Below are 24,093 nucleotides of genomic sequence, written 5' to 3'. Positions count from 1 at the left end.
ATAGCCTGAATGGCCCTTTTTTTGGTTCCGAAGCTTGAAAATATTTTAAAGGGTAATTTTTTTAAGAGCTATAGGAAAGTTAAAAAAACATGAAATTCAGAAAATGTATGAAATATTGTTTTTGAATCGATAGTACGGTCCATATAATTTAATGTTTAGAGATTATTTATTACAAATGGTGACCGTGACTCGAATGGTCCATCCGCTTAGTCCAATTTTGGCATACTCGTCGTCAATGTTGTCTTCCAATGCGTCAATTTAGCGGGCTTGTCTGTATAGAGATAAGTTTTAAACATAGCCCCACAAAAAATAGTCTAAATGCGTTAAATCTAGGCCGCCAATTGATCGGTCCCGAACGTGAAATAAAACGTTCACCGAACTCGTCTCTCAATAAGCCCATTGTTACGCGTGCTGTGTGGCATGTGGCACCGTCTTGTTGGAACCACATGCCATGCATGTCAAGCTCTTGTATTTTGGGTAAAAAAAAATGTTGCGTATCATTTCACGATAGCACTCACCATTCACAGTTACGTTAAGATTCGCATCATCTTTGAAGAAGTACGGTTCAATGTTGCCACCCATATGATGCCCATAAAATGCACCAAACTGTGATTTTTTTTCTGGATCCATTGGTAGCTCTTGTAATGCTTATCTTATATATAAAAATCAATGTGTTTGTTTGTAGGTTTGTTTGTGTGTTCCTTCTAGACTCAGAAACGGCTGAACTGATTTTCTTGAAATTTTCACTGATGGTGCATAATGATCCCGTGGTGAAAATAGGGTACTACATTTTTTGATATCTGAAGGGGGAGCGTATCCTCCCCCTTACCTAATTTTCAGAAACGCCATCTCGGAGATGGGTGGTGCGATTTAAGCGAAATTTTGTGTGCTCTCTTATAGTAACCAACAAACAAAAATTTGGTATCCAAATTTCAGATGAGGTACCTAGGGGGCGCCCCACCCCAAAACCTATCAAATATATATATACACTAATCACGATAATATGGGACTCAAATGAAAGGTATTTAAGATTGGAAAACGTATCTGATATCCAATTGTCGGACCAAGTGTTTGGGGGACCACCCCAACCCTCAAAACAGCCCTAAATCGGACATATTTACCGACCATGGCACTATGGGACTCAAATGAAAGGTATTTTCGAGTCAAATATGATGTCCAAATTTGGGACAAAGTTTCTTGGGGTCCACCCCTTCCCCAAAACACCCCCCAAACAGGAATTATTTACTGACCAGGGCAATATGGAGCTTAAATAAAAGGTATTTGAGTGTAGAATACGAATCTGACATCCAGATGTGGGACCAAGTGTTTGAGGGGCCGCCCATTCCCGAGAACATCCACCCACAGAAGACAAATTTACGACCAAAGCAATATGGGGCTCAAACGAAAGGACTTTGGAATTAAAGCTCCAAGACAATTTGGGTCTTCAAGACAGTGGAGCTCGATAGTTATAGTTTTTAGGGCCCATACCCAAAATCGGACGTATTTGCCGGCTTTTTCAATAAGTGAATGGTATTTGAGATTAGAAAACGAATTTGATATCCAATGTTGAGGCCATTGGCAATATGGGGTTCAAATATATGAGAATAGAGCATGTTGCTGATATATTTTCAGGGCTTAGTGTTTGGGGGACCACCCAAATCCCCAAAACACCCCTAATTCGGGCATATTTACCGACCACGTCAATGTATGGCTTAAATGAAAGGAATTGGGGGGTAGAGCAAGAATTGATACCCACTTTCGGGACCAATTTTCAGGGGGTCTACCCCTTTCACCCCCCAAATGTTAAACATTTTTCGACCATGCCAATATGTGTCTCAAATGAAAAGTTTTTGAGATTAGAAAACGAATTTGATAACCAATCTTGGGGCCAAGTGTTTGGGGGACGCCTCAGCCTGTAAACTCCCCCTCAAAACCAATGACAATATGGGGTTTAAATAAATGGTATTTGAGAGAAGAGCACGATGCTGATATTTTTTAAGAACAAATGTCTGGAGGACCACCTCACTCCCGAAAACAACCCTAAATAAGACATCATGCGAATATCGGGCTGAAATGAAGTATTTTAAGAATGGAGTACACCTTACATCCAAACTTAAATTTGTAGACCAATAAAGATCATATGGGAATCAGATATTGGCACTTATATTGTTAAACTGTTTGTCAAACGATATACTATTTTCGTAGCATGGTATTTCACTAAAAGCTTCTTAATTGTCGAAAATAAATATTCCAAAGAAAATTTTGTTCCATATAAAGTAAAAGAAGGCGCAGCGGAGCGGGGCCGGTCCAGCTAGTAATTTTTTTTTAAATAGATTACATCGAATGGAGTAGAACATATGTCTACACACCACGTTCTCAAAGGGCTCAGCAATCCCATGGCAGCTGGTTGTATGTACCGGATTGACCCGATGAAATCATTCGAGGGCTGGCGTCTCAGTGTACAACACACTGCTACAACAACAACAACACGGGCTCAGAACTGTTCGTTTAGTGAGTCAATTAAACAGTTAGTTGATAAGAGATATATCTTATAGACGATGTAATCGCTTAAAATCTCCATTACTCCATGAAGAATACCGAGCACTCAGAACCGACGTGAACAAGGAAATTCATCATGCAAATTCGCCGAGGCTACCGACTGAAAAAAAAAGTGGAAAAAATACGGGAAATTGGCTTCAGGATCTACCACTCTAGACGAAATTGATGCAGATCCTGATGAAGTGAATGCATAGTTTCTGAACAGCATAACAAGCCTTGGATCAAATACAGCCCAAATATGAACACATCAACTGTGATATCGAATGTACCAAAATTTCACGACTCACGGCTTTTGAATTTTTAATGTATTCGGCCTGATGATATATACGAAGCTTAAATGTCAATAAAATCAAATGCAGTTGGTTTAGATAACCTGCATCCAAAGTTCATAAAATGCACATTACCATTCATACTGACCTATATTACATACGGTTTCAATGCCATTTTAACAACTAGCATATATCCGTCTGCATGAAAAAAAAAATAATACCAAAATAATGCCAAAACCAAAAAGTGGAAATGACTATCGTCCTATATCAATCATGCCTTTCTTGTCAAAAGCTTTCGAAAAGATAATCCATAAGCAAGTGAGCACATACTTAAATTAATACCGCCTTTTATCCAGTAAGCAGTCTGGGTTCAGACCGAGACATAGCTGCGTAACAGCTTTAGTCGATGTTACCGAAGATATTAGAGCGAATATAGATGATGGACAGGCAACATGTCTTGTACTGTTGTATCATTCAAACGCTTTTAACGGTGTTTATCATGATATACTATGCCTAAAACCTGAAACATACTTTTTAATTTTTCCACCTCTGATGTGTTGTTAGTTAAAACTACCTCATTCAAAGAACTTAATCAGTTGCAATCAAGGGTCAAATGTCCAAATCTCTTAAATTGAATAAAGGCGTACCACAGGGCTGGATTCTGGGACCACTGCTTCTCTCAATGTATATCAACGACCTTCCCCCTGGCTCACATACTCTTCTGTCCATATATGTGCTTGTTGTTGTTGTTGTAGCAGTTTATTGTGTTCTATCTTTCTTTTGCTTGATTCTGTTGAGTGTCGAGACCCAGGAACTCTGCGACTAAGATGGGGTGCGTCCACAGGGATCTGGGTCTGAGTCAAGTGGGTCTGGCCGGGCAGTTAAACAGGTGACGTGTATCGTGCGGTCCCTGGTTACAATCGGGACATACATCTTGCACGTCGGCATCAATCCTAGCTCTGTGGGAATTGAGGCGGCTGCATCTGTCGGAACGTAATTGAGTCAGAACCACTCTGGTTTGCCGGGGGAGGTCGATTTCTTCGGGTGCAATGGGTGGCGGTCGTTCTCCAAGGTCTACATTTACCCGGTAGCCAATTACCGCTACCGTGTCTGCATGAATGTTGTTTAGACCGGCTTGATATGCCACTTGATCTAGAGGTTCTCTCTTGTAGCGCTGAACCTCACGCTCCAGATCGTGTAGATCTACCTTAAGGCTTCTGGGCGGTGGGTATTTATCCACAAGATGATGGTTTGGATGGTTTCTGGGATAACAGCCCAAAAGGTATTGCTTGGACAGCATGTAGTTATGTCTTCGCACTGGTAGGATCTTTGTCTCCTGATGGAGGTGGTCAACATGAGAACTGAGGAGACAGCCCGTCGCAGTTCGGAGGGCGGCATTCTGACAGATCTGAATATTATTCCACTTCGTGTCACAAAGTTGACGAGACCACACTGGCGCTGCATAACTTACCACAGACCGGCCAATTGCTTCGTACGTGGTTGTTGTTGTAGCAGTTTGTACAGGACTTCATCGGGTCAATCTATTGCTATCAAATGTGACGCCAAGTATTTTGGGACACTTGATGGTTGGAATCATTTCTCCATGGACCATCAAAGTCAGCTCAGTATTCACCTCACGCGTATTTGAAGTGAACAGTGTGGCTGAAGATTTGGTGGCGGATATCTTCAGATTTCTTGCAGCGAAATATGAGGCAAGCTCGTTGAGGTAGACGTTCAACCTATCGCAGATGTCATCAATGGGTGGGGGGCCTGATGCCATGATCGTACAATCGTCCGCATATGATACGATCTCTATGCCGTCTGGAGGGGGTGGGATGGAGGATAGGTAGAGGTTAAACAGAGCCGGAGATATCACCCCACCTTGGGGAACTCCCTGTTTCACTCTACGGTGTTTCGACTTCTTATCCCTAAATTCCACAAATGACTGGCAGCCACACAGATAATTCGCGACCCATCGTTTCAGGCCTGACTGGAGGGACGTGTTGGCGATGTCCTCAAATAATTTGCCATGGCTGACCGTGTCGAATGCCTTCGATAGGTCCAGTGCCACGAGGACCGTCCTATCACATGGCCTGGGTTGATTGAAGCCACGGCAAATGTGTGTGGTGATGGCATGCAAAGCTGTTGTTGTGCTGTGCAGTCTCCGAAATCCATGTTGATGCTCGGCGAATGGAAATTCTCCTACGAGGCACGGGAGGAGTAATGCCTCAAGCGTCTTTGCCACTGGTGAGAGAAGGGAGATCGGTCTGAACGACTCCCTCAAAATCGGGTCTTTTCCTAGCTTCAGTAGCGGGATCACTCTGCCCATTTTCCAGACATCGGGAACTATAAGTGTGTTCAATGACAGGTTAAGGACAGTGGTAAGGTACTCAACTCCAGGTGAATCCAGATTCTTCAGCATCAATGTAGAGATTCCGTCGGGGCCCAACACCTTTGAAGATTTGGCGCCACGGATGACATTCGTAACTTCGCCCACGGTAAATTGTGATGGCTGTTCATCGGCTCGGAGACCACGAATACGGCGAATGGCTCTCCTCCTTGCCCTGTCTCTTTGGGGATGCACATTAAATTGACGGTTGAACAACCTGGCGCATCTCTTCGGATCAGTCACGGTTATCTCGTCAAAAATGACTGAGGTCCTGTCGTCCCGTCTACCGGGGTTCGAGAGAGACTTAACAGTGGCCCACAGTTTGCCTGCTCCGGTGCCTAAATTACATTGCTCCAAGTGATCCAGCCACAAATTCCGCTTATGTTCTTTGACTACCCTGTTTATTTCCAGATTCAGCTCGCTGACTCTGGGGTTAGGGGGGTCCATACCACGAGTACCACGAGTATACTGCACGGAATGGTGTATTACGAAGGCCAATCCCCGATACTTACGTAGCACATTGTAACCGTGACAACTGTGCTGCAGGTGTTGGTCAGCTTTGTCTCCTGGATCGCTGCGACCAATATGCTCTTCCGACTTATAAAGTCAACGATCTTATCGATCTTGCCACGAAGTTTGTTGCAGTTTAACTGCAAGAACGATACACTTCCCGGCACTGGCCTGGCAATATTAGGGCTAGGATGCTGCCGTTGCGTAAATTGCCGTACGGGAGAGGTCGGGGGGGTCACATAGTCCGACGAAGAGGACGCCGAAGGCGACGACGACGACGCTTGTGACCCACTGCTGGCTATGTTCGCACAGCACCTTGCGACATAGCCAGTATGACTATACTCCCGTAGTGAAGCGAGGTCAGAGCAAGATCGGAAATGTACCCACTCCATGCACCGGTTACACCTCACCGACACCGACCGATGATGATGGCGGTTCTGGCAAACCGAACAGAACCAGGGTCCGGGGTTCTTTACAAACCCGGCACGAACCAGAAGCGTGCGGAGAAGGCACTCCGGGATGTGCCTCTCCCATGACGAAAAAAGACGAACACGTACACTGAGGCGGCAGCCCTTGCCGATGAGGATTACATCGGGTCAATCCAGTGCGTATAACCGGCTGCCAAGGGATTGCTGATGATGTCCAGCTCAATTTGAGCTTTCGTAAAACTGAAATACATGAAGGATTCGTAGGATTTTCGCTTAAAGATTTGCAAAGCGAAAATCCTATTGGGTATCCAGATCGTGAGAAGACGAGGCTATTACTGAAAAGAAGTAAGCAGGAGGTCAGTATAGCTATTGGAATCAAAACGAGACACACAGGACTACTAGCTCATTTATGTAAAATCGGTGCGGCACGTGAAAGCATGTGCACAGCATGCGGGGAAGATGATGAGACGTTGGAGCATTTCCTTTGCCATTGCCCGGTTTTCGCATCTAACAGATACCAGCACTTAAGTGGGGACCAACTTAGGGGCGTGGCATGGAAAGGATTAAGGATTTTGTTAAGTAGCACAGAATTACCAACTTAGATTTTCTCTTTCGTGGTTACTTTTTAGTTTTTAGAGCGCAAAACAAGCCAATTTCTGGCTTAGGTGTATGTCTATAGTGACATGGGGAATATCGAAATCTGCACCCTCTTTTCTAATGTCCTAACCTGGACATTATTTCCAGCTGGGCTCATTTTCAATTACTTTCACATAAACCCTAACAAATCCAACTTTCTCTTAATTTCAAATCGTAACCATAGGTTATTACTGATGATTGCATATCAATAAGTCACCACCACTTACAGCTGGTGGAAAAGGCTAAACATCTAAACAATTTTCAAATTATGAGCTCATAATTTATCTCCAGAAATTACCCACAAAACAATTCAAAATGAGTAAGGAGCAAAAAGTCTTGGATATTAGTGTGGCCAGTTTATAGGCAAATATAAAACAATGCAAAGAAGAAATTTTGGGGCGAATATTAACATCTTCTGAAGAAGTTGGACAACTACCTTCTTAAAGAGGAAAACAATATGCTCAAGTGACGTCTGAATGATTTGGAAGCAAACATAAAAGGAAAAAAACTTGGTGTTTAGAGGCTTATCGATCCAACAAACAAACGTTTATGAGATACAAAAACTCTGTCTCTGTGCTGAGAACCCAAAAAACATACGCGCCAAATCAACAAGAACTTTATAGCAAAATGGAATGGCTGCGGTACTACTTCAATTCGAGACAGAAAATGAGGTAGAGAATATTGTGAAGCGAACTACATTTCATTGCAGAAAAGAGCCTGAATAAGATAATTATGCTACAACTACGGAGAAAACTTATTGATTTTAACAAAAAATACAATATAAAAGTTAAAGATGATAAACTAAAAATTGAAAATAAATGGTTTAAGTGGAACCCTGAGAAAAAGCTGGTGTGTGGTATGACAACTGCAATTGATATTTTTAAGGAATTATATGGAGAAGAATTCGATTTAAATGTTAAATATAACATTAAGAAAAACCGATTTAAATCTAAAAAACTGAAAAGTTCCCAACTGATAAAAATAAATGTAGCCTTTGATTGATATGTTTGAATTGACTATGTGACTCAAACCCAAACCGAAAACTGGTCGAAATATTTCAAGGATTTTAAAATAGTGTGGAAGAAAACAGAACGATCAAGTATACATGGGCGTGCAAGAGGTGGAATCGTATGTGGTGTTAGGAAAGATCTCCAATCAAAATGAGGTCATTATGGTTTCGCGGAAGAAAACCATTTGAAAATTTTTATTTGTTTACATACGTGGAGAGAATTGGTATTATGAATTTAAGGCGATAGGAGAAATATTTGAAAGAATAGATGATTTTTTGAACCTTCAACAAAATCTTGAAAGCTGTCTGGAAATTGAATTCACAGCGGGAATGGAAACCAGCGCCTCAAAAGACTCTATCGTAAATACAAAAGGAAAAATAATTAAGAATTCTGTGATGTTAATGGACTTCTAATTCAAACGGCAGAACCGAGGGGACGAACAAGGGCATTATACGTATGTGAGCAAAAATGGCAATGATGGAATGAATGAATAAAAAAATTCGAAGTTGAGGAAAAAATTTGGTCTGATTTGGTCCATTGAAAATAAAAATTAAATTAAATACAAACGATATCAATGCAAAACCATTAAATTTACCCCCAAAACTTATTTGGAAAAATGCAACAACGGAGCACTATCAGAAGACTGGACCAAAATAGATTTGTCTAATTTAATTCAAAAGTCGGCAATAATAACATATAAACACAACTCATGCAAGTAAAAGATCATTCGAATGTCTGAATAAATGCAGAAGAAATAGCACACTACAAGACAAAGAAACTTATTTTAATGCGGTTACGACGTACAAGAAAACATGTAATGAAACGAAATTTGAGTATGCCAGAGAGTATGAAGTGAAAATTAGCAGAATTACAGATGTAAAACAATGGTGGATACTTGCATAATAAATAAGAGGACAAAAACCAAAAATCGGTACCAGTATTTCTGCTGAGGACTTTAGGATATATTTCAATACTCTATTAAATAAATTAATAACATTGAAATATTGAGATGGATAGAGAAATAGATAAAAGTGATATTCAAGATGAATTGAATATAACAAAAGAGAAAAAAAGCCGCCAGGAATAGACGCGGTGACGTATGAGTTTTTAAAATATTCATCACATCAATTTCTTACAGAGCTTACACATCAATATAACCGAATTTTTGAAACAGGATAGCTGGATAACATCATGTAAGAGTCAGTAATATTCCGATATATAAAACGGGTGATATAAATCCCCCAAGTAATTATAGAGACATCTCTTTTATGAATACAATGGCAAACGATTTAATGGGATTTGTAAATAATAAATTAAGGAAATGGATTGATGATAACAAGATATCAAACGGATTTCAATCATGCTTTAGACCAGGATATTCAACAGTTGACAGTGTATAAAGCCTATCATCAATCGTCCACTGCAAGTTATCAGAAAGAAACTATTTTTCGTTGATTTTTCAGCCGCACAGACAAGTCTTAATGTATAAATTGCATGAAATCGGAGTTTCAACAAAGATGGCTTACTTGATTCAAAACATATACCAAAACGTTCATTCGGTTATTTGGACGGGGATTAATGTATCGCAACATTTTAATACATAAACAGGAAAAAACATACTTGCTGATGATATTAAAGTATTTCAAAAAATTATATCGAATTTGGAAGACTATTGTAGTAGATGGAATATGGTAGTAAATTTGTAAAAATCCAAGATAATGGTATTCCGGAATGGAGGAATACTATCGTCAAATGAGGGATGGAAATACGTCAGAAACTTCAAAGTGATGAACGAATACTGCTACCTTGGAGTACTTCTAACTCCAAAAATGAGTTTTACTAAGCATGCAGTACAAAGAAACAAAGGACCGAAGATCCGCATAAACGCAGCTTGGGTAACTTGATCAATAAATCAAATGTTTCCTTATATCGAAATGGAAAATTTTTCAGAGTGTGGGCAGTACCCCACATTAATAGCAGCCCATGTGTGGGGGTACAATTGGTTTGAAGAAGTTAATGGACTACAAAGACATTTTTTTGAAAACTATATAAGAATTATATATAAAAAATATTTTTCCAGTATGAAAATATTAGGCTTCTGCATAAACTTTCAATAAAAATATGGAATAAATAAATTCTCTGGGCTAATGTTTCAATTAAAAATATATTCAGAACAGCGCATGATTGGACTACAATCGCCACAATACTTGTAAATAATCTCAAAACGAAAAGCTATGCAGAGGAAATATTGGGTTGCCCAAAAAGTAATTGCGGATTTTTCATAAAGTCGGCGTTGACAAATTTTTTCACAGCTTGTGACTCTGTAATTGCATTCTTTCTTCTGTCAGTTATCAGCTGTTACTTTTAGCTTGCTTTAGAAAAAAAGTGTTAAAAAAGTATATTTGATTGAAGTTCATTCTAAGTTTTATTAAAAATGCATTTACTTTCTTTTAAAAAATCCGCAATTACTATTTGGGCAACCCAATAGATCTACATGATTTAGAGCGTGAGGTCCAGTGCTACAAGAGAGAACCTCTAGATCAAGCGGCATATAAAGCGGGCCTAGACCACATTCATGCAGACACGGTAGCAGATGCGGTGAAGAGCTTCGTGTGATTGCGGTCCTTGGAGAACGACCGCCTCCAATTGCACCTGAAGAAATTACCTCCCACCATCCAAACCATCATCTTGTAAATAGGTATCCACCGCCCAGAAGCCTTAAGGTATATCTACGTGATCCACAGCGTGAGATTCAGAACAACTGACCCTCATTGAAATATATGCAAATGATGTGCAACTTTGTCATAGCTGTCCTAATCTCAAGCGTCTCGAGGTTTCTCTGGGATTATTGAGGATTTAGAAGCCATTCATATGCGGGCTCTGGAAAATGGGCTTCACATAAATCCACAAAAATCTAAGTTTTTAGTGATTTCCCTCCGTACTCAAAACATCGATTGGGAGGAAAGAATATTACTTGGCAACCAGCACATCCAGCTCGTTAAGAAAGCAAAAATCTTGGCGTAGTAATGAATAAAACCCTTGCTTGGACTGACCATATAGTCGGTGCCACAGGGAAAATTTTTCGCATGCTTGGCGAAGCATTATAAGACGAAATCGAATACTCCAAAGCATATACGACTCCTCCTGGCAAAATCATACATGCTGCCAGTGCTACTCTGCGGAAATGAACTTTTTAGTTACGGTGATTCCAGGAGTTCAAAACGACTGGCGACTGCGCACAATGCGACAATTAGGTATGTCCACCTTTCTCGAGAAGGTTTTTTGATATGAAGTTTGAAGATTTTCTTAACATAAAAAACCTCAAATTAGTTCATAAAATAATTTATGAAAAATGTCCAGAATATCTATATCAAAAGCTTCAATTTGGACGCACGAACCAAAAAATGTTAATCATCCAAACTCGGTATCGCCTATTAATTTCTTTATAAATGCAATCCGCTTATGGAACTAACTGTCCCCATCGATACAATTCACAGGCAACGCAAAACACTTTATAAAGTTTCCGATAAACTATTTTCAAGCAAATACATAAAAAAGTAATTGCGGATTTTTCATAAAGTCGGCGTTGACAAATTTTTTCACAGCTTGTGACTCTGTAATTGCATTCTTTCTTCTGTCAGTTATCAGCTGTTACTTTTAGCTTGCTTTAGAAAAAAAGTGTAAAAAAAGTGTAAAAAAAGTATATTTGATTAAAGTTCATTCTAAGTTTTATTAAAAATGCATTTACTTTCTTTTAAAAAATCCGCAATTACTTTATGGGCAACCCAATAGAGAGAGACAGAACAAGTGAAAGCAGATTTAATCGTTCTTTGAATCCAGAAAACGGAATTGAGTACATGCAAAATGTTTGGAAATATGACAAAATTGCAATTATAATAAAAACAAGGGCTGATGTATTTCCATTGAATGGAAATAATTTAGAAATACAGCGAGAAACCAATGTACGTTGTGCAACATGAGAGAAGTCGAAAACTTGCAACATTTCATAGCCAGATGTCCAGTATAACAAGAATTTAGGGTACGGCATTTTGGAACTGTCTATGAAGATGAGGTACAGTTAGTACAAATATTTAATGGAACTTTTTGTTGTGGTTGGGAACGATTATATAATTATGTTAGCAGTGCTTTGAAATATGCGAACCACATAATTCGAGAACAATTTTGAAAGAAAAATATGTAAATTTTCTTTTTAGCTTTATAATTTATAAACATTTTATTTCAACATTACAATTTATATTTCTAAAATTTGTTTAACTGCAAACATATTAAATTTAGCTATTTAACAGAATTAAAACAAATGTGGTATTGACGGAGTACCATTTAAAGTTATTGTCAGTAATTAACAACACTTAAATTTTGTTATCATAGCCAAACGGTACAGAGAAATTTGTATTGTAATGTTTAAAGAAAACAAAATAAAATCTAAACTAATAGACTTGAGGAATTAACCGTTGAGTGGAGCGGACCTGTTTTCATTTCGCCCCTCGAAGAAAACAAAAAATCCGTGTCTCGGAATAGGTACCTATTTCGAAAAATTTTAAAGCCTTTCAGGACCAGGCTCAAAATGGACTCCAAAGACCTAACAGCTGCGGTGGTGACGTTAGACCGTAGTATGTTGTCCTCCCCTCCTAAAGGTGTGGGTGCCTTGGCACCTGTAGTCGAGAATAATGCTTCAAGCGCATACACCAAAGGGATGCACAGTTGTCCCCAGCCTTTAAGTAAAGGTGGTGTTTCCGATTCAGATTCAAATAGCGACAGTGTCAACGAAATAGTCATCGCAGCTGAATTGAGAGACAAGGATAGCGGTACGACGGCAGAAGTGAGCGATGGCTTCGCTAAGCTCACAAGCAGACCGAGAAAGTGAACCGGTGCATGAAGAAGGAGACAGAGGAGTGTGTACCGGCAGCGCAATCGGGCAAAAACGCAGAATGTTGGAAGGGATAGAACTGACATTCCAGGTACATCTACGGAAGCTGGAAAGAGAATCAGATCTTCCGAAGAGCAAACCACTGCCAAGACGCTGAAAAAGAAAAAGCACTCCCCGCTTTCAAGTACTCTGGGAAGACCAACAGATACCATACACCTTTAACCTCACCTGTAACGACTGTACCTCCTAAACAGCTGCAGGTTATTGCACCCCAAAATATATTTTATATATAGAATCTAAAATAAATGCGGAAGTCGATTGAAATGTCTTTAAATTTGAATACCGGTACACCCGAAGCAAAGCATCATTTAGAATTATTTTTCCCGAGAAAATTTTTGACACAGTAGTAAATCCAAATTTTTGGCCCCCTAAAGCACCTAAGAATACATCTATAACGATATTCCCCGTAATGACATTCCTTTTTTGCCACTTGCCTTGAATAATGTTAAAAAAAAAGAAACTTCTTTCGATAATAATATTTCTATAGTATATCAAAACGTTAGAGGCTTAAATATCAAATTATGTACTTTTCGTAGGTTGATTTGATTTTTAATTATAGCTTTTATTGAAACATGGCTTCACATAACGATACGATATGGAGATCTTTTGTTCAAAGTATAGAATTTACAGATGTGAACGCGACAACAATACTAAGAAAACTGGAGGCGGTGTGCTGATTGCAGTATCCGCCAAATTACCCTCCGAGCAGATAACAATTACATGCATGTCTGGTATTGAAATTGTGGTTGTTAGAATCTTTTTGAAGAATGTATCATGATTTGTCTCTTGTTATTACATTCCACCTATATCCGACATTAAGACTTATTAGAAACACGTTGAAGCTATTACATCTGCTTTTCAAAAATCGTCTTCAATTGGCACTTTGATTGTCTTTGGCGATTTTAATATACCGTCTATTTCTTGAATACGCTCGTCATATTCTAATAGTCTAATACCATTTGTTACAATATGTATTTCTAACGGTTTCCTTATTTCTTTATTGGACTTCGGACTCTTTCAGATTAACAATGTATATAATTTATTTGGTAAATAACTCGGATCAAATATTCGTCAACCATACATCCGACATTTCTTTATCATCTTCCAACCCAGTCACTTATCCAAAGGATCGTTTCCATCCTACCATAAAAAAGAATATTGCTTCGCTAAAACTAATCTCAGATCCCTGCTTTCTACCACTAATTGGGATAACGTTTTAAGATCTGATAATATTGATGAAAATATATTAAAATTTTACTCTATTCTACAGAAATGCTTTGATTAGTAAGTCCCTCGAATTTTTGTAGGTGATAATTCTGGACCACCTGTGAATACAAGAAATTTATCGAAAGAATAAAATTAATCTGTATAAGAAAATTAAAAAAATCGGGCACTATACTCGACTTTTCAAACTTTTTATTAGCAAGACCAAAGTACAATAGGGAAAACAGGATTCTAGGTGCCGCTTTAGTGGTTTACCGAACTTTCTTAAATATGGTTCAGCCTCAGCGGACACGGAAATTAGAAATTCAATTAATATAGATGTTCCTTTGTTAGATGAAGACACTAGAGAGCAAAACTAAAGATCAATAAAATCTACATTTCTTGCTGGTCCGGACGATGTCCCGGCTAGCATTTTGAAAGAGTGTGCCTATTCAGGAAACCACGCTCAACCGTAACAAATCTGTTGAAATTTACATGTCTTGTCAACGATGCTTTCAGGGACAATAGACAGACTGATACCGTAAACACGGATTTTAGTAAAGCATTCGATAAGGTTAATCATACACTTCTGATGATGAAATTAGATTTATACGGTTTCAATAATTCGGTGTTAAAATGGCTGAGTTCATATCTGATTGACCGCAACCAAAATGTGAAATTTGGTAATGCGATCACTGTTTTCTCCGGTGTTCCCCAAGGTATCCATCTCGGCCCGATCTTGTTTTGTATTTTCATTAATGATTTACCTAACATAATAAAGCAATTTTTAAATCTTTTTACGACCCAAATGATCAGTATTATCTCCAGTCCGATCTTGATCTCTTTTATGAATGGTGCAAAATTAACGTTGCAATTGAACATTTCCAAACGCAAAATAATGCGTTTATCAAGACGAAATTCTTTTATCACAAATTATTTTATCGGATCCGATGAGCTTGAATCAGTCAATTCATTTCAAGACCTTGGGCTTCTATGTTTTACGTTTAAACTTTCGTAACCATAACTCTATGGCAGTTGGTAAAGCTTACAGCGCCCATGGATTTATGAAACGTTGGAGCAGAGAATATAATAATATTTCGGTGACAAAAAACGTATACACTATTTTAGTACGTTGCAACCTTGAATATGGATCTATAGTATGGGATCCTTACTTTACTCTTCACTCTAATCTGATCGAATCTGTTTAAATCTGATCGAATCTGTTTTGTTTTGCCTCAGAGGACATGGGTGGGGTCGTCAGTCTCCACCTTCATATAATTTTAGATTGGACCTTATTAAACTACTTACATTGTCAAGCCGGAGAACTATGTTGAATGTTAATTTTGTGATGAATATCATCCATGCAATTTTCTCCATGTTCCGATCAGACCTACCAGAAACTTAGAATTATTACGTATAACATACTACAATGATCCCTTTCTTCGTAATGTTATAAATTTAACAAGTTCTATAATACCATAAACTTATGCGAGAATCGAAAGACAATAAAAAGAAATATTATATTGCATTTAAACAGTTAGATTTTATATTACGTTGTATATATATGTTTTTATGTTATATACTTTTTTATGTTATATAATAAGATTTATATATGTAAATAAAAGTCTGAAAGAATATTTGTTATCTGGGTAATCGAACATGTGTTGAACTCTGAAGGGGACCACCCATACGAGTTATGAGCTGCTAGTATAGAGGGGACATCTTAACACTGCTCTTTGCGACAGCGGCATGTATTGATACCGTCAAAAAGGTCGGGGGAAGTATCCACACTCCCTGGGGCGCAAACCTTGACCTTGTGGGAAAGATGGACATCCCACAGATCACAAAGGCGACAGTCTTCATCAAGGATGTGGGCGGCGAAATCGGAGCGGAACGTATGATGGAAGTCTTAAACGAGCAAAACCAAAGATTGGTCATGGAGAAATGGGAGGTTTTCCACAGGAAGAAGGAGGAAGGAACTCTCCTTGTGGTGGGCATTGATCAAATTTCCGTTACAAGTTTGGATAAGACTTAAGACATGGCGTACTGCGGACCGTCTTTTTTAAGATTGGGAAGACAAGAATAGGTAAATATCCTCAATTGAGCCATTAGGCGGTTCAGTGACGCGATACTTAACACCGCCTAACGGACAGGGGGCCAACGACAATCACCGACTCTCCCAATATTGGGAAGACTAGAATAAGCAAATATCCTAATACTAAAACATCAGGCAGTGCAGGGGTGAGAAACCCAACACAGCCTAGCGAACAAGGACCTGACGACGAAACCATCAACGACTTTCTCGAGATTATGAAGACTAGATCGATAAAGATCCTAACTGAAGCATCAGGCAGTGCAGTGACAGAGAACTCAATGCCTCCTAATGCGCAGGGAGCCAACGACGAGACCATGATCTACTCCCAAGAAGCCCATTTACTCATATTTGGAAGACTAGCATAGGCAAAGATACTAATATTGCAACACCCGGCAGTGCAGGGACAGTAGACGTAATACAGTCTTACCAACAAGGGACCGGATCATGGAACCATTACCGACTTTCTCAAGATTCGGAAAACTAGGATATACAAAGATCCTAATATTACAACATCAGGCAGTGGAAAGGCGGGAAACTCAATGTAGCCTAAAGAACAGGAAACAGACGATGAGACCATCACCCACTCCCAAGAAGCCCATCTAATGGAGGACCAATGGTTGAGGTCTACTCGCGCTCTAATGGAGGAAATCAGCAAGGGCAAGATTCATATTGCCTTAATTCAGGAGCCATGGAAGACCCGGAACAGAGTTTCTGGACTGAACCATATCAACTACCAATTATTCTATGCTAGCACTGGTACAGGTTATTGTTTGTGTCGGTCAATTGGTTTAAAATGACTTTTATTTTCATAAAATTTTATGTAAACAATTTGAAAAATGAAGCAACTATAAATGATATATATTTCAAAAAAATAAATTTTGACCAATATTTACGACGAGCCATCTACGTTCTGCTTAAATGATGCCGCTTATTTCTCCTCCCATGGCGAAACAATTAAAGGTGGTCTCATTTGTTTAGCAACCACAAATCAAGTAGTTCAATCCGCCATCTCGTCATCAAGATGTCATTGGCATTGTTCTCAACACAACCAAAGAAACTTGCCCTCGTTTGCGTACGTGTGCCAGTTAAATGAGAGAAAGAGAAACTCAAACAAAGAGAACCTGCAAAAAAAATTACGTAGTTTGTTGAGAATGTAAACACAGAACTGACATTTTAATACCGTTGAGTGAGACCACCTTCATTAATCCACCATGATCTCCTCCGAACTTTATTAAAATCGATCGAAAATTCGATTTCGAAGGAAAAGATGTCCGGTAAAAATTGCATTCAACTATTACCGTATATGGCTATAATTTGCTTCATGTCTTTATAAGTCCTAAAGTTTTCCTTATTTATTGGAGATAAAATAAGAAAAAGTGCTAGAACTAGAAATCAGAAATACGAAGACATTTCCACGTTATTGCAGTTGTAAACTTTTTTCTTTCTTTGCCCAATAATTTTTAATTTACAGAGTAGATTAATTAAGAAATAAACAAATATTGATGTAAAATGACCTAGCGACAACCGTAAGTGTAATATAAAACTTGTTCTCATAGATAAAAGTCTACTGACTAATATTATTATCCGTATTGCCATCCGGAAGATCATGTTACACGGTTGGATCGAAGCTAGAGGACAGAGTGGGCCTGGGGGTTTACATTGAGCACCCAGGGACTGAGATCTGTTTTAAACCGCCTGACCATAATACGGTCCTGCAGGAGAAGATCCGGGCGATCACGGAATGCGTAAAGTGGTGTGGTGCTAACGCAAGGACGTTGAGTGTGAACATCTCTACCGACAGTAAAATTGCCATACGGCAAATAACAACCAGGACGGTAAGGTCATGAGCAGTCTTGCAGTGAAAGAAGGAGATTAACGCCTTCTCTGAGGATGGAAAAATCCGCATCGTTTGGGTGCCGGGCCATGACGGAGTAAAGGGAAATGAAAGGGCAGACAATTTGGCGGTGAAGGCCAGAGGACTGCCGTTAATAAACTTGGTTAACCCGAAGCCTTTCGGGTCGACGAAGTCCGAGTTAAGGGAGTGGTCGACAAATGCGCATGTAACATTGTGGAACAGCGAAACGGTCGGTAGGACGGCGAAAATCCTATGGGGGGTCCAGATCGTGAAAAGACGGAGCTATTACTGAAAGGAAGCAAGAAGGAGGTCAGTATAGCTATTGGTATCATAACGGGACACATAGGACTACGAGCTCACTTTTATCAAGGGATAGCATGTGTAGGACATGCGGGGAAGACCATGAGACATGGATGCAATTTTGCAAAATATTACAAAAAATTTATAAGACTGTATTAAACTGAGTTAAATCTCATTGCGATCTCATATACTGAATTATAAGACGTGGATAATGCGAAAACCCCGGCCGACACGGGACAACTATGAGCACCACACAGGCTGAAACGTATGCTGGCAGTCAGCGATTTTCGAGAGGAGAGTCAATGATACTCGAGATGACGGCGAGTTATTGGCGCCTTCAAATAACCAATGGACAACATCAGTGTCTGATCCCAGGTTAGGGACGGATGGAGACGAGCGTTGGATCTTGGAGCAAGTGGCTCGCCACAACGAGGGATACGTGTGCAATCCCACAATACCCATGCGGTTGGGGCGCTGGGCCAGTAACCCGACCCCGGAAAACTATGAGAAAAAAAAGGAATAGTAAAAACGGACCTCCCCAACGTCATAACACGAGGCATGAATTTGGGTGTGGATTTGTGGTTAGTCGGACACTGTCGGAGAGGCTAGCCACAATACGCATAAAAGCCAAATTCTTCAACATCAGCCTTATTTGTGCCCATGCCCCGACGAAAGACAAGGACGAACAGACCAAGGATATTTTCTACGAGTGCCAAGAGAGAGAATATGACCGCAGCCCTCCCATGATATTAAAATCGTTCTGGGAGATTTTAATGCGAAGATAGGGAAGAAAGACAGTTTTGGTCCATCAGTCGGAAAGTGTAGCCCCCACGTGATAACGTCCATTAATGGGCTGAGGCTAGTAGATTACGCCGCGGCAAAAAACATGGTAGTAAGTAGCTCCAGATTTCAACGTAAAAATATTCACAAAGCCACCTGGCTGTCACCCGATCAAAACACGAGGAACCAAAATGATCACGTTGTGATGGATGGAAGGCTTTCATCCAACGTGTTAGATGTACGATCGATCCGTGGAGCGAATATAGATTCGGATCATTACCTTGTTGCAGCAAAGGTTCGCATCCGTTTGAACATGGCGAGGAAAGTACGATCTGACACTGCACGAAAGCTGTACATTGAAAAGCTGCAAACACCACAGATGGCAGCGGCATACTCCACTCGACTGACCCAACTGCTTGATAAAAGCACTCCTCGTTCCGATGATATAATGGCGCAGTGGCAAATCATTGCCCACTCCATCGAAAATGCCGCGAAATCCGTACTTGGGTACCGGAAGCCTCCTCCAAGAAACCCATGGTACGATCAAGAGTGTCGAGATGCTACTGAAGGGGAGGTATCGGGAGAAAAGAAGAGAGGAGAATCGTCTATTCCGCAGAAAGAAAAAGGAAATGGAAAGAGGTGTGTGTGAGCGAATTGAGATGTTCAGGATTCAAAATGAAGTCCGGAAATTCTACCAAAGAATTAAACATCAAACCGATGGCTTTGGTGCATGCACATTCTCTTGCAGAGGCAAAGAAGGGAATCTGGTAACTGACACAGATAGCATGCTGAGGATATTGAAAGAACATTTTATACAACTTCTAGTGTCCGACTTTGGCGGCGAGAGGATACCGCAGAACCAATCAATGATGTTGGTATAGAATGTTTACCTCGTAGTCAGAATGAGGTCCAAGTAGCAGTGACCCGACTAAAGAACAAGTCAGCTGCCCCTACGACGGGTAACCCGTGGAGGCGTATGTTTATCTGCGCAATCTGGCTAGAAGAACGCATACCCGATGATTGGAACCTCAGCATACTACATCCCGTACACAAGAAAGGCGACAAGGCGGAATGTGTCAACTACAGAGGAATAAGTCTCCTACCCATCGCATACAAGATACTTTCGAGCGTACTGTGTGAAAGATTAAAACCTTAAGTCAATGAGATAATTGGGCCCTATAAATGCGGCTTTAGACCTGATAAATCAACACTGCGCCAAATCCTGGAAAAGACCCCGCTTCGAAACCCTTTTAAGTTCAAAGGTATTTCAAGCCATGTCTGAGTTTGGTATCCCTACGAAATCAATAGGACTGCAAGATGACACTCGCTGATCATTCATCATCATCATTCAATACCAAACGAGATTTCAGGCAAGGAGACAGCCTAGCGTGTGATCATTTTAATAACCTGCTAGAGAAGATTATTCAAGAAACAGATGTAAAAAGATATGACACACTAATTACAAGAGAACACATGCTACTCGCCTATGGCCACGACATCGACATCGACAGACGAAGATTACACTATACAAGACACTGATACTACCCGTGTTGTTATATGGTTCTGAGGCATGGGTACCAGTATGAACCACGAGCTGTATGACGACGATAGCATAGTTATACGCCTCAAAATACAACGGCTGCGTTGGCTAGGTAATGTTGTCAAATGGATGGAGAAGCTCCAGCAAAGAAGTCTTTTGAAGGCGAACACGGTCGAAGGCGAACACGGTGAAGGCGAACACGGTGGTCGACAAATGCGCATGTAACATTGTGGAACAGCGAAACGGTCGGTAGGACGGCGAAAATCCTATGGGGGGTCCAGATCGTGAAAAGACGGAGCTATTACTGAAAGGAAGCAAGAAGGAGGTCAGTATAGCTATTGGTATCATAACGGGACACATAGGACTACGAGCTCACTTTTATCAAGGGATAGCATGTGTAGGACATGCGGGGAAGACCATGAGACATGGATGCAATTTTGCAAAATATTACAAAAAATTTATAAGACTGTATTAAACTGAGTTAAATCTCATTGCGATCTCATATACTGAATTATAAGACGTGGATAATGCGAAAACCCCGGCCGACACGGGACAACTATGAGCACCACACAGGCTGAAACGTATGCTGGCAGTCAGCGATTTTCGAGAGGAGAGTCAATGATACTCGAGATGACGGCGAGTTATTGGCGCCTTCAAATAACCAATGGACAACATCAGTGTCTGATCCCAGGTTAGGGACGGATGGAGACGAGCGTTGGATCTTGGAGCAAGTGGCTCGCCACAACGAGGGATACGTGTGCAATCCCACAATACCCATGCGGTTGGGGCGCTGGGCCAGTAACCCGACCCCGGAAAACTATGAGAAAAAAAAGGAATAGTAAAAACGGACCTCCCCAACGTCATAACACGAGGCATGAATTTGGGTGTGGATTTGTGGTTAGTCGGACACTGTCGGAGAGGCTAGCCACAATCCGCATAAAAGCCAAATTCTTCAACATCAGCCTTATTTGTGCCCATGCCCCGACGAAAGACAAGGACGAACAGACCAAGGATATTTTCTACGAGTGCCAAGAGAGAGAATATGACCGCAGCCCTCCCATGATATTAAAATCGTTCTGGGAGATTTTAATGCGAAGATAGGGAAGAAAGACAGTTTTGGTCCATCAGTCGGAAAGTGTAGCCCCCACGTGATAACGTCCATTAATGGGCTGAGGCTAGTAGATTACGCCGCGGCAAAAAACATGGTAGTAAGTAGCTCCAGATTTCAACGTAAAAATATTCACAAAGCCACCTGGCTGTCACCCGATCAAAACACGAGGAACCAAAATGATCACGTTGTGATGGATGGAAGGCTTTCATCCAACGTGTTAGATGTACGATCGATCCGTGGAGCGAATATAGATTCGGATCATTACCTTGTTGCAGCAAAGGTTCGCATCCGTTTGAACATGGCGAGGAAAGTACGATCTGACACTGCACGAAAGCTGTACATTGAAAAGCTGCAAACACCACAGATGGCAGCGGCATACTCCACTCGACTGACCCAACTGCTTGATAAAAGCACTCCTCGTTCCGATGATATAATGGCGCAGTGGCAAATCATTGCCCACTCCATCGAAAATGCCGCGAAATCCGTACTTGGGTACCGGAAGCCTCCTCCAAGAAACCCATGGTACGATCAAGAGTGTCGAGATGCTACTGAAGGGGAGGTATCGGGAGAAAAGAAGAGAGGAGAATCGTCTATTCCGCAGAAAGAAAAAGGAAATGGAAAGAGGTGTGTGTGAGCGAATTGAGATGTTCAGGATTCAAAATGAAGTCCGGAAATTCTACCAAAGAATTAAACATCAAACCGATGGCTTTGGTGCATGCACATTCTCTTGCAGAGGCAAAGAAGGGAATCTGGTAACTGACACAGATAGCATGCTGAGGATATTGAAAGAACATTTTATACAACTTCTAGTGTCCGACTTTGGCGGCGAGAGGATACCGCAGAACCAATCAATGATGTTGGTATAGAATGTTTACCTCGTAGTCAGAATGAGGTCCAAGTAGCAGTGACCCGACTAAAGAACAAGTCAGCTGCCCCTACGACGGGTAACCCGTGGAGGCGTATGTTTATCTGCGCAATCTGGCTAGAAGAACGCATACCCGATGATTGGAACCTCAGCATACTACATCCCGTACACAAGAAAGGCGACAAGGCGGAATGTGTCAACTACAGAGGAATAAGTCTCCTACCCATCGCATACAAGATACTTTCGAGCGTACTGTGTGAAAGATTAAAACCTTAAGTCAATGAGATAATTGGGCCCTATAAATGCGGCTTTAGACCTGATAAATCAACACTGCGCCAAATCCTGGAAAAGACCCCGCTTCGAAACCCTTTTAAGTTCAAAGGTATTTCAAGCCATGTCTGAGTTTGGTATCCCTACGAAATCAATAGGACTGCAAGATGACACTCGCTGATCATTCATCATCATCATTCAATACCAAACGAGATTTCAGGCAAGGAGACAGCCTAGCGTGTGATCATTTTAATAACCTGCTAGAGAAGATTATTCAAGAAACAGATGTAAAAAGATATGACACACTAATTACAAGAGAACACATGCTACTCGCCTATGGCCACGACATCGACATCGACAGACGAAGATTACACTATACAAGACACTGATACTACCCGTGTTGTTATATGGTTCTGAGGCATGGGTACCAGTATGAACCACGAGCTGTATGACGACGATAGCATAGTTATACGCCTCAAAATACAACGGCTGCGTTGGCTAGGTAATGTTGTCAAATGGATGGAGAAGCTCCAGCAAAGAAGTCTTTTGAAGGCGAACACGGTGGTACACGCAAACCGGGAAGACCAAAAGCCCGATGGAAAGATCAAGTTGTGGGAGACACCTCGAAACTTGGTGTCAGAGATTTTAGAATGAGCGCAGGAGATCGAGGCGCTTGGATCGCTATTCTATGTTCGGCTAGTGGAACAAATGTTCTGTAATAGCCAATTAAAGTAAAGTAAGTATGTGAAAACAACCAAACAAATTTAAAGTTCAAGCCTGTGATGTGCTCATAAAGGGTGATTTTTTTGAGGTTAGGATTTTCATGCATTAGTATTTGACAGATCACGTGGGATTTCAGACATGGTGTCAAAGAGAAAGATGCTCAGTATGCTTTGACATTTCATCATGAATAGACTTACTAACGAGCAACGCTTGCAAATCATTGAATTTTATTACCAAAATCAGTGTTCGGTTCGAAATGTGTTCAAATTTTAACAAATTTTGTTCAGCGATGAGGCTCATTTCTGGTTGAATGGCTACGTAAATAAGCAAAATTGCCGCATTTGGAGCGAAGAGCAACCAGAAGCCGTTCAAGAACTGCCCATGCATCCCGAAAAATGCACTGTTTGGTGTGGTTCAAAGATGCTGTTGGACGCAACGTTACGGTGAATGAACACATTTCGAACCGAACACTGATTTTGGTAATAAAATTCAATGATTTGCAAGCGTTGCTCGTTAGTAAGTCTATTCATGATGAAATGTCAAAGCATACTGAGCATCTTTCTCTTTGACACCATGTCTGAAATCCCACGTGATCTGTCAAA

The 24,093-nt window shown here is 40.6% G+C and overlaps 1 long non-coding RNA gene across 1 annotated transcript; it reads right to left on the bottom strand.

Moving 5' to 3' along the window:
* Positions 1–16,830: 16,830 nt before the first annotated feature.
* Positions 16,831–17,402, bottom strand: LOC131998115 (uncharacterized). The gene is made up of 2 exons (XR_009398575.1): positions 17,228–17,402; positions 16,831–17,168 (listed from the first exon to the last, which is right to left on the bottom strand). It is a non-coding gene; the product is annotated as an uncharacterized LOC131998115 (long non-coding RNA).
* Positions 17,403–24,093: the final 6,691 nt, after the last annotated feature.

This window comes from Stomoxys calcitrans, chromosome 5, assembly GCF_963082655.1.
Source record: "Stomoxys calcitrans chromosome 5, idStoCalc2.1, whole genome shotgun sequence".
Lineage (NCBI taxonomy): Eukaryota > Metazoa > Arthropoda > Insecta > Diptera > Muscidae > Stomoxys > Stomoxys calcitrans.
This window is presented reverse-complemented; position numbering and strand designations above follow the sequence as displayed.